Here is a 12,040-nt window from a genome sequence, read left to right on the forward strand (position 1 = left end):
AAGGTGAGGTGGTGTCGCTACTGGTGCAGGAGGCCGAGCCCAGGAACGTGAGCGGATGGCTGTCATACGCGCTACAGCGTCTGTGAAGCAGCAATATCTGGAATGAAATGAAAAGAAACGATCGTGTGGTAATATTGGCCGGGAGGCCCCATCTGGGGAAGTTCGGCCGCAGGGTGCAAGTCTTATTTCAGTTGACGCCGCATTGGGTGACTTGCGCGTTAATGATGATAATGAGGACTACACAACACCCAGTCCACAAGCGGAGAAAATCTCCAAACCCGGCCAGCAATCGAACCCGGACCCGCTGCATGGTAAGCAAACACGTTACCACTCAGACAAGTAGGCGAACGATATCTGGAATAACATTTCTTTACTGCAGAAATGTACAGGATTGTAAGTGTCTTCAGAGCTGTAGTCAGCAGCAAAGCGTGGTAGTGCACGCACCACGAAGAATGCTGATATCTTGTCAGCGAGTTGCGACGGTGCTGCAGCGGGTCACTGCCATGCCGTGTGCAGGGCTGGTGGTGGTGGCGGCGGCGGCGTGGAAGGTACTGCCCGCCCAGACTTTCCGTGGTGATCTAGTGTGGCTTCCACCTCAGCGCTTTCGTAGATGGACGTGCGCTTAGGAGGTTGTCGTCAGCGTAACACAGCCGGCGGTTGTTGTGGAGGAGGAAGCCCAGGACCCAGATCGACGACACAGCATACAGAAAGGGAGACAGAACTATGTACAGCCAGGGAGAGGGGACTCCGGCTCTCACCTAACAGGTTGTAGGCGGAAGTTCGCAGTCACTCGGCATGGTCCTTCATCAGGGGAGGCCCAGACTCGCCCACATCTTTTTCAATCATGGTGGCGGCCAGGCATCAGTGGCAGCTTGCAGAGGCTGAGTCTCACTACAGTCTGCTGGCTGTGTTCTCAGAGCCGAAGTCTTCTTTCGGAAGCAGGCAGCACATCACAGTTCGCCAGTCAGGATGTTCTGTAACTAGCGAGGCCGACATTCCTTCGGAATCAGTGATACGGACGGGATGACGAGACAATGAGAGGAAGGCTTCAGAAACCGTCGTATACAAAGCTGGACATAACGTCATCGTATCGAGCGAGGTGGAGCAGTGGTTAGACACTGGACTCGCATTCGGGAGGACGACGGTTCAAACTCGCGTCTGGCCATGCTGATTCAGGATTTTCGTGATTTTCCTAAATCGCTTCTGGCAAATGCCGGGATGGTTCCTTTGGAAGGGCACGGCCAACTTCCTTCCCCATCCTTCCCTAATCCAATGAGACCGATGACCTCGCTGTCTGGTCTCCTTCCCCAAACAACCTAACCCAACGTCATCGTGGCCAGCGATGTGGTTATTTGCCCTCATTATAGGAGGTGTCAGCGGACTTACCCCAACATGGTGTCTCAGTCATTGCCCGTTACCCTTGCCTTCTCGCTTCCCGTCAGTATTAGGACATCGTGGCGTAGCTGGACACGGAGGTTATGTCTTTAAGCTCCGTAGTGCAATTTTCACAAAACGACGTACTAGATGTTGTCATGCTGCGCCCTTTGCGCTTCTCAATTATGGCTCGACTCGATGTAACAGAGTGTGTTACGATTGGTGCCCTACCTTCTGCAGCATAGCTCTCCTGGCGTGCCTCAGACACTGTATGAGCCAGGCCTGATGTTCCGTCGTCCGTAACAAATAATAATTTTAAAAATTTATGTGTGTACCCAGGAATCCAGTTTCCTCTGCAACACATTATTTACGTATCGTACTCACGTCTTCACTAAGGAGACCTGCATCTTCTTTTGATTTTCAACAGTCTTGATGCAGCTGTTTTAATAACACTGACATATTGATATGACATGAAACGTATATAATATATGAACTGTTATACTGTGATGATAGTTATTAACTGAAACCGTTTGTAATAACAAGAGACATACAAATAGCTGTTTATCACGTATTTCATAAATATCCAGATTTAGTTTTTCCTTTATTTTCCTAAGCTTCACAAGGCTGATGCCAAGAAGACTCCTTTGAAAGAGCACAACCAATTTCCTTCACCACCCTTTCTCGATCCGAGTTAAATCCATGCTCTGTGACTAATGACTTCGTCATCAGCTGAACTCAAAACCCCGATCTTCCACACTGCCTTCAAAGTCAGCGCACTTAGTTCAGGAACATTCAGAAACTGCTCCAGGAGTCGGCTGTAACGTCACCAGCAGCCGAGATCGGTCACCGACGGCGCAGCCGTCTGTTCAATCAGATTCAAAAGTTCGTAAAATCGTTGCTCACATTAAAATCAAAACACTCATGTCTGTGTAGTAAAACATGTTCTACTCTGTCTCCTTTATCCTTATTTAGCTCACTGTCATCATGACAATTCAACAGAGGCCTATAGTCCGAAGCAATGCATTTTTTAGCTGAATGGCATGTCAGTCATATCAGTTCTTATTTAAACTTCTCAAGCTTCCAAGAACCACTTACCTCGTAGTATTGCCCACACTACAACTTCACTGGTCTTCTCTGGATGACATATTTGTCCAAAGTACGAACTCATGAGACCCAATCAGCTCCACTTCTCACCCTGCAAGACACTATGTCAATCTGTTTCACAAGCCAGCCACCCATCTCATCACTCGAATTCCGATCAACTTCTCAAAACACTTCACACCTTTCACCTAATCAGGTGTACGATTCTAGATCGATTGGTTTTTGTTTCAGCAGTTTTTATTCTCGTTAATGCTGCCCTCTCTTCCGTTACCTACTTTTCTCTGTTTAGTATCCCCATTGGAAGGACCTTCCTTCACCATCATATACATCATAGCGCCATAAGACATTTTTATTCGCCGGCCGAAGTGGCCGTGCGGTTAAAGGCGCTGCAGGAACCGCGAGACCGCTCCGGTCGCAGGTTCGAATCCTGCCTCGGGCATGGATGTTTGTGATGTCCTTAGGTTAGTTAGGTTTAACTAGTTCTAAGTTCTAGGGGACTAATGACCACAGCAGTTGAGTCCCATAGTGCTCAGAGCCATTTGAACCATTTTTGAACATTTTTATTTACGTCATGGAAAACATTTTGATATTTAGGATAGGCTCGAAACTCCTGCAAATACTAAATATCTATGCTCGAAGAGGCAGTTTGAAACGAATGAATGTTTTCTTGCTGACCAGTCCCTGCAACAGCCCACATTATTGAATTACGTGACTGTTACGGTGGTTTCTCGTGCCACAGCTCTTGTATGAGAACTCTCTCTTTTAAATCTTTATTGTACATGTAAGTAACACAGAAGACTTTTTCCCTATGTCTATTGGAAGATTCGACCCATTGGACGACATTAATAAACTATGCAAGATTGTAAACGTTGTACCCTCTACATCTGTGTGTGTGGGTGAATTTCTCAGGGACCAAACTGCTGAGGTCATCGGTCCCTAAACTTACAGACCACTTAAACTAACTTTCGCTAAGGACAACACATACACCCATGCCCGAGGGAGGACTCGAACCTCCGGCGGGAGGGGCCGCCTTCTACATGTATATTTGTCAAAAAAAAAAAAAAAAAATGGCTCTGAGCACTATGCGACTTAACTTCTGAGGTCATCAGTCGCCTAGAACTTAGAACTAATTAAACCTAACTAACCTAAGGACATCACACACATCCATGCCCGAGGCAGGAATCGAACCTGCGACCGTAGCGGTCGCTCGGTTCCAGACTGTAGCGCCTAGAACCGCACGGCCACTCCGGCCGGCTATATTTGTCAAGTAAACCCTTCAATAAAACTGTTAACAGTAGAACGTAGGAACTCATGATTATTAACACTTCGCACTTTCTCAGAATTAAATTATTGTGCAAGGTGGCGTAGTAGTTAACACACTGGACTCGCATTTGGGAGGACGACGCTCAAACCCGCGTCTGGCCATCCGGATTTAGGTTTTCCGCAATTCCCCTGAATAGCTCCAGGCAAATGCCGGGATGGTTCCTTGACAGAAACCGAGCTTGTGTTCCGTCTCTAATCACTTGGATGTCGACGGGACATTAAACCCAACCTTCGCTCCATTTTGAAAATTAAATTCAAATGACCTCTCATGTTATGATTAAATTAATACCGATATAAATGTACTAAGGCATTATAACATTCGTAAGTTGTGTCGCATATAACTTGTACAAATTGTGATTACTCACCTGCTGTGAATTTATGTATCCATCAAGTGTGACATGCTATTGTAAAAGACTGGGTTTCTGAATAAAGGCAGTAAGCGGCATTTTCGCTGCTTCCGGTGTTTGAACAATAAGCGTCTGTTATGCTTAAGCGCATGTTCACAGAGAGTAAAACAACGCATATAAAATTTTACAGTTATTAAAGGAGATAAAAAGATATACTCTTTTATGAGACAAATGTCACAACAGCACCGATGAAGGTTTTGACACTAGTGTTGTTCGCAGACAGTTTTCAAACTGTCAAAGTGGGAGATGAATATTATTTTAGAGATGTTGCTGAAAATTTACGTTTAAATTTTCGGTGCGCAACTGGTGGCCTGCGGGCCGGATACGGTCTGCAGTTAGTTTCAATCTGTCACGCGGAAAAAATTCGTGTGAGCTTGAGCAAACCGCTCGCATTGTAACCCACGCGCGACACATTTTCGGATGTTCGACATTCTGTTGTTCACATCTTCTCACTTTGTTCTTCTGTATAATACAGCCGACATATAAGTTCGAGGGATTTAGACGTATAGATATTTTGAAATGTATAAAGAAACAATGGTTTCATTTATTTAGCGTTACAGAAACAACCCATATTTAGACGATGAGACATCAGAACTATTTTTGGACAAGAATTTAAAAAATACTTGGTAATAGAGTTTGTGTATACAAACACTAAATTTGAAACACCTACCCGTGGCCAAAGATCGCTTTTCGACGGGGATTGCCTGTCTCGTTGCCGTATTTTTTTTCTGTGCTTTCTCGCTTAACATTAGAAAATAATTCTTGTCCATTGTGGAGATATTAGAACAATTCAACTGTTGAAACTAAACATAATGGGACTTACACGCGTTTATTTTTCGGTTGTAACATTTCCAGACGCTTGGCAACCCGTCTTCAGTAGTTTACATTTACTAACCCACCGTAAACATTGTTTCTTTACTAATAGCGTTGCAGAATTTTGCAATTGAAAGCTTTAAGACAGCTATTGCAAAAGTTCGTAAGTAAAGAATGAAAGCTGAAGTAAGAATGAAAGCTGAAGAAATGAATTAAAATTTATATCACGACCGAGACTCGAACACGGGTCTCCTGGACTACTAAGCAGAGTTGCCGATCGCTACACCACCGCAGTACGGTGGGTTACCGTCCTGCGGTGGTGTTATGGTGAACATTTCTGCCTACACCCGGGTTCGAGTCCCGGCCGTGGCACAAATTTTAATTCATTTCTTTAGCTTTCATCCTTATCGTATATAATTATGGTCTTAAATGTATCAGGGAAAATTTAATTATAAAGTTACAATGTTAATAACTCTTAAATCAAAGTAAGCGTTAGAAAAAGGGGTGATCATGAAATGAATGTAGGCTTTGAGGCATGGTCTGCAGGGGAACCGATACTACACGTATCGAATCGTTACCCTAAAAACGTTAACGTCACGAGCACCATAGTTTTGACTTTATGGACTAGGAGCGGTGCAGTAGCGTCACGTGATGAGCCGGCCTGCAAGCTGAAGTAGACGTGTGAGTGACTCCCGCAGGTTACAAGAAGTTGACAATGTCTGGTTTACATTAATACATAACTGGATCTGCGTGCTGATGACTGCTCAACACGCTCAAAATGAGCAGGCGTTTCGCGAGTAATGCGTGCAGCTTTAGTCAAACGAGCAACCAGCTCTTCGGGGTGCCTATCGGTATCCCGTACATCAAACGCATTATCTCTCCGCACAAAAGGAAATCCTTAGGTCATCAAGATTTCTAAAACAATATTCGTCACAAGACAATTTGGAAACCGTCTCTGAAAATCTCTAGCGTCAAAATTTTCATGGACCCCATGTGGTGTACCTGTGGCAGGTTTGTCAGACAAAAAAGTGTTTTTTTTTTCTCCTCTAACTAGCTAAATTCTGTATACATTGTTTTTTATATCCTATACATGAAGCCGTTAAGGTAGCAGTTGGATAAGATACCGTTATCTAAAACAAAAAGTTCTACGGAAAACCATGTTAAGCAATGTACATAGAGCATCATTATAGTCATTTTTGTATTTACTTTATTTTCCTAATTTTGGATAGCTGTTCTTGTATTTCGTATATCTTCCTACTCTTCATATTAAAAACTAATATTCTACTGGATTTCCAATTTCTAACTTCTATACTTCTAATCTAATAGTAGTAACTATTGTACCCTTTTGAATCACCTTTTATTATGCGTGTTCTCCTAATTGAACACAATAACAAAATATAACAATAAAGATTTTATGACAGAATAATTACATTAAAAGTCAGTTTTTACACTGTATATGTTCTGTTAACCTACGTTGGATGCTAACCCAGAGAGATGGTGTACGGGTTAAGGCACTGGGCTTGTATTCCCATGCAGCAGGGTTCAAATTCTCGTCTGAATATCCTGACTTGCGTGTTCGGTGGTTTTCTTAAATCAGTTAAGCACAAGGCCAAGGACAATATTGTTAAGAAAAAAGTTCGCTACTTTGGATCGTTTCCAGTTTAATCAGCATTGAAGTAGGTCTAGCAGGGCGTTTTAAGCAACTTCAGGCGATCCTCCAGATACAATTAGTGTCAATTATTCTCATAGAATATACGACAGGACACGAGACTGCTCAGTCTTTGGCTCGGTTCCGATACTTACGACCGTATCACTCTCTTGTTCGATTTCAGAAAAGTTGAAAGGGTACAGTACCACCCGACATTGAAAATAGGTACAACATACTTCATTATTTTTGTCAGAACAACACTTTTTTTTGTAAAATAACTCAATTTCAATTAATACAGCGAAGCCGGATACCAGTGTGGGAAAGAATGACAATTTATCTATTTAATTTTTCACATGTGCACTCCCACAAAGTAAATCCCTACATCCAGTTTGGTGAGATCTGTGAAATGAATGAATGTATGGTCGTCTTGTAACAAAAACAACTGTACATATAATAATTTTTTCTTCTGATTTTCGATAAATTAGTGTAAGCAATGTTTTGATTTCATTTCTTTTTCTTTTCGTGTCATTATGTTAAAGAAACTGTAAGCAACTTTCGATGTGAATATTAATATTTATGTCAAATTTCAAGCAATGCTATAACAGAATTGAAGTGTAACCCATGTTGAATCTATTGTAACATGTTTAAAATTGTAATTGTGCGCCTGGTCCATACGTAGGCAATGTATTAGGATATGTGGAATGCAAAACCTTTGGTGAATACCCTGTCTGTAGGGGAGCGGTAAAAGGTGGATGGCAGGCGAGCGCGGGAAAATGCACACGGGCGCGGCACGGCATAACGGGCTCAGCACAGTAGTCGGAGTTGGGCATCGGTCTGAGAAACACGCTCTGGATCGAGGAGGCTCTCCTGGAAAACGTGATTTCATTGAGCCTCGGATGTGCCGTTTCCGACGACTATACAGCATGGCTGTATTCTATAGGCACTAAATTGAAAAGGATTGCGACGTTAAGAAGAAGCAAAGTGCCGATACATCAAGAGCCATAGCTGTGATTGTATGTGTGCTTTGCGCCTCGCCATCTCGCCGCCCGCCAACCGCCGCATCGACACGAACAGGTTGAATCTTTAGAATTGTATTCGTGTGGACCAGTGTTAATTTTGTTCCTGACTGTTCAATAACAACTTAACTTTTACCAGAATTGTCCTATCAATTAATTATACTCATCACTAACCTAGACAGGGTCCTTTCCACATGTTGTGCAATCCGAGTGTCCCGAAATGAAGATTTAAAGTTTATGTTAATAAGAATTACCTGCAGACCTATCTATGCTAGAAAGATGTTTAAGGAACTTTATTGTTAATGAAAATATAAGCAAAGAACAAAGGTCTGACAAAGTTGGAAGATAATTTTGGAATTGGTTTAGTAATGAAGCTTAATTAATTTGAGACAAAAATAATGGTAGTTAAATGAGGAAGTAATAAGGCAAAAAGAGTAGTAACTCATATATAGTAAATCTTGAGTGCTTAATGCTTCCAATAGTTAATAGTTTCAACACAGTGATCATAACAGTTTCAGGGTCCCCCCTCCACTCTTTTCTTTTCTATTCATTTAAATTCTGAAGTGTACTGAACTGAATTGACCAGCAAAGTTAAAGTCAATATAAAACCTAAATTTATCAGTGTTTTACCCTTATTAAAATTGACACTGTATGTGTGGTTCAAAAGTGCTATTTCTAGGGTAACCTATGCCCGATTTCAGTCGGATCAATAGACAAAACGCAGTTTGTAGTAATCATTATAGAACAATGTTGTGTATTTATAGCTTGTCCAAATTAGTACAGAAAAGGAAAATCTTAGTTCAGTAGATTTTTCTGGTTCTAAAATTTACCATATAATGCAGTATTACTACGTGTTGTTATGCTTCTACGTACATCCACTTGTACAAGAAAAGAAACTCACTTAATGCCTAATTGGGCTGGCGACCGTATTATTAACAATTGGTACCATCTGCTGTGTATGTTTCTTGCCCGTCCTGACGTGTAGTTGCACTTTATACTTGCTTGACGTATCATTGTTGTTACTGAGTGGGTGTAAGTCTGATTTTGCCTCCATTCAGTTACACACGGTCAACATATTTACTAAAATCCTTTCTTATAGGGTGAAGCCCGTCAACTTACCATAGTACAGGCTTTAAAGTGTTAACGTACGCCCGAGGGAAGACGTTACAAGTGGCGACCGTGACAGGACGTTGTTCAGTTGTTGTCGGTCACAAATTAAAGTGAATACCGAACAGTGGATGTTCAGTGGCTCGAATTGCAATAATAGTTAGTAAAGTAAATAGCAGTGAACGTCAAGTACGATAGTGTGGTGTAATTTGCGTTCAGTATGGACAAGAATGTAGATACAGTAGATGTGCCGAGCGTAATGGAAAATGCGGCTGGCAGTAGCAGGAGTTTACGTGGCCAGATAACAGATGGCGTTAGCGGAAGACAATTGGCGTACATACAATATCATGAACATGTTAACGAACAGATTGAAATGTCGAGATCGTCTCGAACACAGCAAGGGATAAATAGGAAGTAGAGAGTGACTTTGTAGATGATAGTGGGTATGTGAATGAATCCACTGACATGTTTGATTCACCACAGATAAAGAAAGAACCGAAAGAAACTTCTGAAGTAGGATCGGAACACACAGATTCCGTAGAACAAAACAGTGTGAAAATTTTAAGCATGAACGATTTATTTGAACAATTAACCAAACAAATTGCAGGACAGAATGATCAGCTTCAAAAACAAGTCGGTAGTCAGGTTAGTCAGCTTAAAACACACGTTGACGAGCAGCTTAAAACACAAGTTGGTCAAATTAAAGCACAGATCGAAGATCAAGGAATTAAAATTAGTAAACAAATAGAACAGGTAGAACAAAAAGTGGGTAATTTAAGTTCTGTGGTAAATACTATGAAATTTGAAATTGACACCATTAACAAAAATATGGATACTATGCAGGGGGAAATTGACAACATTAACAGTAGGTTCGTGGTTGAAATTCTCAACATCCAAGAGAAAGTAGAGCCTCTGGTTGAAACAAACGTAGACGAAAAAGTTTTCGGTCTTAAAACTGAAATCGTAAACGAATGTCAACACGGAATCTCACAGTTGAAAAAGGCAGTTTCAGACACTGAAAGAGATTTAGGTGAGAAAGTTACCGGATGTGTACAAAAATGTGAACAAAATACTTCGAAAATTCAAGGCAAAATTTTCGATCTTGAGAGTAAAATTAAAGATAGACCTGGTGTTGTCTGTAATGGCACACCAATTACGAAGCTGTTAGAAGGTGAGGAACGCTTCGATCCCGCCAAGAAACATAACGGATGGCATCCGTTAGATTTCATCAAAAATTGCGAGAGGATATTTCCTGAACACTTGTCTGATCAGGAAAAGATAAACGTAGTAATTAGCGCCTTAGCAGGTGACGCTAAGCGCTGGGGAATTAATTTGAATACCGAACGAATGACGTTCGAAGAATTTAAGCAAAGGTTTACGGAAGAATATTGGTCCGAACAAAAACAGGATCATTTATGGCGCGAGTTTATCATGGTCAAACTTCATGATAACAGGGGCAGGAATTCTTTGAAAGATTTCTGCGAATATTGGTACCGGAAGTTAACGCATTTAAGAGGAAGAAGATCCGATTCAGAAATCATCTGGGAACTATATAAAAAGCTTCCAGAAGATTCAAAGAGATACGTGGGAAGCAATCATCGCAGCTTCCAAGCATTTCTCGAAAGGGTCGAAGACGAAGACCACTGGCGCGAAAGTCGTGCCAATTATCAAAATTTTGGTAACCGAAATAACCGTAATAATGACGAGAGAAATGACGGCGAAGGGTTTCGCGTCAATATGATACAGAGAGGTAGAGGTAGAGGCAGAGGGAGAGGAAATTATCCAGGTCGCGGTAGAGGATACACAGCGCAAAATAATAACGACGCGGGAAACTGATTTCCGCGAACGTTGCGGGCCAAACGGAAGCGGACAATATATACCGGCCCCGATTTAAGAAAAGTTACTGAACTGACAGTAATGTTATGAGACAGGTCAGAGACAGGCGTGGAACGACGCAACGTTTTGTTGCGAAACAAGCGTCAGGTGCGAGCGCGAATGACTCATCTTTGCCGCGCAGAGCAATACTTGTTAACAGGCGAGTGGAGCATCAGAGGGCAACGGCCCAGCCCAGCAGAACAGCTGTTCAGAGAGAAGCCGCTAGCGATGCGGCAGCATTGGATACAAACATAGCAGTAAGAGCTGGTGAATACATTATGAGTGGTAATTCCGTGGCGAGGGAAATAATATATGAAACTGTGGATACACAGAGAGGTGCGGATAGCAGTGTTTGCAATGAAGTAAAAGGCGAGAATGAATTAGCGGAAGTAAGTAATTGGCGTGTGCAGATCGACGATCTGTACAAAGGCCTGAAGCAATGTGAGTGGGAGGATTTTAAGAAGGAGTATGAAGCAAGGAAGTTAATTAGTGAAAAAGGAGATAATAGGGACGTCGATAAGGTGACGTGTCCCGAGTAAACAGCGCCGCGCAAAGTACGCGTGCTGCCGATAGGTCGAAGGTTAAAGATAGGAAGGAATTGGAGGATGAAATCCTTAGCATTGACGAGGAAGTAACTTCTGTTAACAATCCGCCAACAGTACTAGCTGCTACCGAAATGCGCCGTGGAGAAGGGGCAGATAATTACCTAAAAGTAATTGAAGTCCACGAGGGTTACACGAAATATGAATTAACAATAGATGTGAGTAAAGCTGATAATGAGGCCGTTTTGCCAAAAGGGGAAATTGAATTAAAATCTAAACCTGACGAAAATGCAGAGGGACAACTTAGTGCCTGTCTCAGAAAAGCTTTTCTGTTAGAACCTGAAAGCGATCCAGAATGGTCGGATTCTGACGAAAGTTCAGATGACGAATATTTCGGTAATAGTGGAAATAATGGAAATACAGTTAATTGTGATATTGTATATATTGATGATGAAGTTTCAAAACAAAACCCAGATGTTGAGACTGAACAAAGAAAGAAAGAGCCACCGGACGACTCAGTGTTTATTTTGCAAAGAGTTCAAGTAAGCAAGGACTTTGAACTACAGAAACCGAAAAAGCCGCCAGATATAAATGGTTCACAGGTCAGGCACGTATCTTGGGACAATGTGACAGTCGACCAAGGTGCGTTGCGGTAAAAACAGGAAGGGGCATGATTTAGAGTCTGGGGCAGATTTATATCGGATTTTGAGAATTTCATGAACACCTTACATCATGAAACTACTGGGTTCCCACCGGAAGAAATTTTGTTAGGCAGCAAGAGTAAAAGTTTAATTGAAGAAAAACTAGAGTTTCCACCTTGTACAAGCTTGGGGT

Source organism: Schistocerca nitens, chromosome 4, assembly GCF_023898315.1.
Source record: "Schistocerca nitens isolate TAMUIC-IGC-003100 chromosome 4, iqSchNite1.1, whole genome shotgun sequence".
NCBI lineage: Eukaryota > Metazoa > Arthropoda > Insecta > Orthoptera > Acrididae > Schistocerca > Schistocerca nitens.